Source organism: Lipotes vexillifer, unplaced genomic scaffold (genome assembly GCF_000442215.2).
Source record: "Lipotes vexillifer unplaced genomic scaffold, Lipotes_vexillifer_v1.1 scaffold990, whole genome shotgun sequence".
Lineage (NCBI taxonomy): Eukaryota > Metazoa > Chordata > Mammalia > Artiodactyla > Lipotidae > Lipotes > Lipotes vexillifer.
In genome coordinates, this window is record NW_006773201.1 from 887,912 (window position 1) to 894,017 (window position 6,106).

Sequence of the window (6,106 nt, forward strand, 5' to 3'; positions counted from 1 at the left end):
TTGTCTTAAGATGATCCATTCCATAACCACACATTTGAACCCTTCATATTTATTTAACAAACATGTGGGAAATACTGGGTTGGCCAAAAAGTTCGTTTGGTTTCCCCATAACATCTTACAGAAAAACCCAAATAATACCTTTGTCCCTTTAACTTTCCTGCTCTCAATTTAACTATCTTCTACCTACCATACTACTAGATGATTTGCTTAAATGACTGGCTATACCATGGCTACCACTCTAGCATTATCCATACTACCAATCTATGCCTATAAAAGCCACATGGCTTGATATAAACAGAAGCACTCTTAGAAACAGACTGGAATTTTCATATGGTCCTGGTAACAAATCTACAAAGTAATTGTTATGAAATAATTTTACACTTTCCTTTGGTACTTGTCTAACTTGAAACATTCAGAGGAAAACAATAAACATTCACATTACATTGATATACTTAAATATCTAGCCATAAGTTGACAGTCAAGACTATAATAGAACTATGACTATTTTTGTAAGGTTGCTGTAATGAAAGCTTACATTGACTCCTTAGTTTATTAAAAAAACAAAAACAAAAAAAACTTAGAACTTCCCCCAAAGAATTATTATTAATTTTCTTCTAAAACCCAACCCATTTATTTGACAGTTTGTGTATAAGACAGAAATAAAATAAATGATGAAAAACAATCATGAAGCTTCATTATAACTCAATAGAAAAAAACATAATTGTAAACCATTAGTATTAGAGGAAGAAAGGAAAGAACAATAAATATTGCTTTCCTCTAAAATTCTAGTCTTAGTTCAACCACTGTCTTTGAGGCTACTGACAAGCAAATTTAGCTTTTAAGAGCTGTTTGTGTGTGTGTTTTTTTTTTTTAATTCTAATAGGAAAAGCTTGGACCAATGATCATTAAAAGTTCCTTGAAGAGCTAAAATTTAATGGTAGATGATCAGGACAATACTTTGAAATTCTAGGCTAGAAGTTTATTTAACTGTGAAAATATATGGGACAACCTTGGAATATGAACCTGGTACATTCCTTATTACCTTAAGTAGTGGAGCTAACCCACAGAGCAGATTTACACATTGAACAAAGACAAAATTAAGGACAATTTTAAACAAAGTACCTATTTTTGTATACTTGATACCTGTTAAATTTCTGGTGTGTTTTAAGCAAAATGTCAAGATTAAAAGATTTTTTAATCTCATTCATCTTGTGAACTCACCATAAGACGATACACAAAGGTGCATGAGGCATTACACAATAACTAATTTATAATAAATACCTGACTAAAGACTTTTATATATTTGTGATTTTCAATTTTTACATCTATGTACTTTCTATAAGATTCTGGCATTAAAACAGGTATTCAGTTCAAGACAGAGACATAAATCTTAATAAACAACTTTGTTTCCTGATTATTAGTAATTCCTTTTATGCCAAAAACTCTTGTTTTGAACACATTAGGTAAAACATCTCAATTCTTGATTATGACTATAAACTGAAATTAAATTATCCAATAATAGGCTTATGAGCACATATGTAGTTGAGCATGATCCTCAAAACATTCCATTGTTACAAGTTTCCAACTGTTCTAGGAAAAAACTGAATGGTCTTAATCAAAACTTAGAATTTCTTGAATTATCCTTATTGTTCACTTCAAATTATCAAGGTGAATCATACTAACAAGAATATTTTAAATATCTGCACAGATAGGATGGCTGCACTGATACCTCCTAAACGTCTTCAGAAGAGATTAAGCTGACTGGTGAGACTAGGACTTATCAGAAACCTCCATAATTATGGTCAAGTCTCTATACTTTGTACCTCATTACTATCACTTGTAAAAAAAGGGAAAATAATCTCCATCTCAACCTCAGAATACATTAAATATTTGTCCTAAACTTCTTCAAAGAAAAACAAAACTGAAAAAGCACTATATAGGCTGTACAGTATAATGGTTAAGAGTAAAGACTCCAGAGTCACTGCTTGTGTTTGAATCCTAGCTCTGCCACTTGGCTGTACAAATATGGGCAAATTTCTTAATTTCTTAGCCTGAGTTTCCTCATCTAAAAAAGGCACATAATAACAGTACCTGCTTCATAGAAGGTTGCATGATATTATTATAAATAAACTAATACATACAAAATTATATACATATAAATTATATACAGTATACATAGACTATGGGGCTAATTCAGCTTCATCAATGAAAATATCAAATTTTATACTGTTGCATAATGGATGATTAGATCACCTAAGCCTCTGTTATCGTCCAACCTTCCAGTCCTCTTTACACTGCATCTAATTCTGGGAAAAGAATAGGAGAAACCAATCTTCATTTCTGCTAAAACACTGATTTTTAAGAGGAAATTTCTTTTTCCAAAGCGTCTTTTTTGAACAGTAACAGATGATACATATTAATTGACATTGGACGCTCCAAAGTATTCATAAACTAGAAATTCTTCCACTTTTGGCAATTCTAAAAGGCAACCCTCAAATAGCCCCACTCTTTCCCCAATGTGGATATATTCTTTGGAGGAATGGCAAAGACAATATGCATTTGAGATACTGTGACTTAAATCTGCCTAAATTAATACTTTAATAATAAAATATCTAATGTTCTATTTAAAAGTAAACTATCCCTCTCTCTTGTTCTCTCTCTCTTTCAAGGAAGATTGGGAAAAGAAACAGCAGGAAATTTAAGAAGTAAATACATTTTTCTCAGCTAGTTTTGCAATTTTTGGTTGCGAAATCCTACAGACAGATATGGAGTCTCTTGATTTCATTTTCTTAGACACTACACAATCAGTTTATCTAAAATAAAACATCCAAGATGAAACTACATATTAAATAAGTCAACAAGAAAAGAGACAAGTTGGACAAGCTGCAGGAATTTTACTTTTAAATTTGGAATCACATGAATGTTTTTATAAACATGTTGTACACTGGTGCAGTATATTTAAGGGGCCTTTGGAGGGCCTTTGTGTTTTTTAGTCTCTCCTAATCAGGTAGAATAATATAGAAATCTATACGATGAGAAAACAACCTGGTGTGAATATAGACAGACACAACTCAAACTACACAATTATTTAAAACTAACGTGACAATACTAAATGGAAACTGTCTACTACAGTAGAAAACAATTAAAATAGCACTACCATCAACAAGCTTCCTTTGTCTAAAAAGGAAACTAAATTGAAGTTCCCAGCAGATCACTTTTACTTTCCACTAGGCTTTTCTTCCTAGTTATGTCACTGACAGGCACTAAAGTTCTGAGAGAAACGTAAGTGCAGAAATCTAATTGCCAAAAAATCTCTTGTCACCTGAATTACCTGGAACTCTGTGTGCCTGATCATACCATGAACTTCTAAAGTTTTTCTGTAACTCTCAAAGATGTTAATCATATTTTCTCACACATGCTGTCCTTTCTGAAATTAAATTGGTTATTTCAGTCTGGTTAAGACATATACTAAAAACATTTGCTAAAACTACTATAAATCTCCTAAAACCTCCATATTTCTTTTCTTTTTTTTTTTTTTTTTTTTTTTTTTTTTTTGGTTTGTGGGCCTCTCCGTTTTTTTTTTTTTTGCGGTACGTGGCCTCTCACTGCTGCGGCCTCTCCCGTTGCGGAGCACAGCCTCCGGAGGAGGCGTAGGCTCAGCGGCCATGGCTCACTGGCCCAGCCGCTCCGCAGCATGTGGGATCTTCCCGGACCGGGGCACAAACCCGTGTCCCCTGCGTCGGCAGGCGGACTCTCAACCACTGCGCCACCAGGGAAGCCCTCCATATTTCTTTTTAACTAACATAGTCCCCACAGTCATACAGTCTGAGCTGGTGGTCAAGAAAAATAAACTGACTTTTTAAAGTGAAGGCAAAGTAAAGATACCTTACAGTAAATGATTTTATTGTCTTTTTTTCCCCCCACATTGTTATGCAGACAGGCTAAAATTTGGTCACTAATGAATTCACCTGAACAACCACTGGACTAAGCATAAGAGGTGTAGTGCCCCTTAGACCAACTGCATTACTTAAGAAATATTCATGTGTATGTTTGACATCTTGAGTATATTTGTGTGTTCAGGCAAATAAGAAGTATGTGTGTATGTCTGTGTGTTTGTCTATGCATTTAATTACATATCTCAGATCAAATTAGCTCAAGAAAAGAACAGAAATTCTATTTCCTTTTGCCACAGGTAACATATTTACAGGGTCCAAAGGAGGTTTAAGTTCTGTGGGAGTATTTTTTAAAGAAACAGCACTGTTACATGTCCATCCACTCAAAAATTCAATTTACTGAAAGACTAATATACTAAAGGTGGGACCAACAACATATGCTTATGCAATCAAAAGTTTATATTGGACTTCCCTGGTGGTCCAGTGGTTAAGACTTTGCCTTCCAATGCAGGCGTGCGGGTTCAATCCTTGGTAGGGGAGCTAAGATCCCACATGCCGCACAGGCGAAAAGCCAAAACATAAAACAAAAGCAATATTGTAACAAATTCAGTAAAGACTTAAAAAAAAGTTTATATTGAAGTACGCTTGACCAAGATAGTCTCATTCTCACTAACCTTAACTCCCATCACCCTAGAAAACAGATAATGAAGAGTAGAAAGAGCCACACCCTCTTCAAAAAATGTTATACACTTCATAACAAAAAAAAAATGTTATGAAGAACCTAGGGGTAAAACAGGAATAAAGACAGAGACCTACTGGAGAACAGACTTGAGGATATGGGGAGGGGGAAGGGTGAGGTGTGTTAGGGCGAGAGAGAGACATGGACATATATATACTAACAAACGTAAGGTAGATAGCCAGTGGGAAGCAGCCGCATGGCACAGGGAAACTGGCTCGGTTCTTTGTGGCTGTCTGGAGGGGTGGGATAGGGAGGGTGGGAGGGAGGGAGACAAAGAGGGAGGAGATATGGGAACATGTATATATGTATAACTGACTCACTCTGTTATGGAGCAGAAACTAACGCACCATTGTAGAGCAATTGTACCCCAATAAAGATGTTAAAAAAAAAAAATGTTATACACTAATCAAACATATTTATTTAAAAAAGCAAAGGAAAAAAAAAGGAAAAGCACAATACTTACTAGCCCGAGGCTAACATCAGTTCCTACCTCACAGCCTCTAGCCCTTATATCAGTGAAATTTCATTTCTCAAAAAAACTACCAATTCTTACAGTTGACCTTTTCTTAGAACTTCAACAATTACAGGGTCATATCAGTAACTACATGAAAAGAGGGCAAGGAAATGACTTGTGACCATCTGGTGCAATGAATGCATTACTGCAACATAGCTGTAAACTATCTTGAAGCATAGTTTTTCTACTTAAAGAGAAACACTGATTTTTTTGTTTTGCTTTGTTTAATTTCACAATGTTCAATCTAAAACTTTGGAGGGTATGGTGATTCAGTGGCTACCTACTGCAACTATAACATTTCTTAACCTGTATTTTAAGATATACCTTTAAAACACTGAATCTGAAGTTTAAAAGCAAACTTTAGTCTGGCATGGCCTTTTATTTCGTCCATCTCCAACAAACTATGTGTCAAGCATTGGGCTACATGGTAGAAAAACAAGTTAATACCACAGAACTCCACGACATAGGTCTCATGGAGAACACAGACAAATCAGGCAACTGCAATTTGATACAGCAAGTACTAGAATGCGGGGGTATATGGAAAAACTTCAGTCTTAGCATTTTAGTATACACTTCCTGAAAAAACTGATGGCTAAATGGAAACCTACAAGCCAAGCAGCAACTAATTCAGAGAAAGCAAGGGACTGAGAAGGTGAGAAAGATGTCACTGGCAGAGGGAAAAAGTAAAGACAAGCAAAGGCCAAAAAAAAGTTCATATACAGATATGGGAATATGAGAATACTTTAAACTTTCAAAATATACTTTGCAAGCATAATTCTTATCAGATAATATGGAAAGAATATAACCTTCTGAATTAGACTAGATTTATAAACTTACTTGCTGAACTTCTTTCAGTACCTCAAAGAGAAATGTATCTCAAAGAACATTTTAAAAGTTCAAAATATTCTCAGATCTATCCACTCATTTGCTCCCAGCAATAACCCAAGGTGCTGGGGGGGG

General features: G+C 34.9%; 1 protein-coding gene across 1 annotated transcript in view; it reads right to left on the minus strand.

Annotated features, from left to right (window-relative positions):
• RASA1 (RAS p21 protein activator 1) overlaps window positions 1-6,106 on the minus strand; it is a 108,753-nt gene that overhangs the window by 60,847 nt on the left and 41,800 nt on the right. The window lies entirely within an intron of this gene.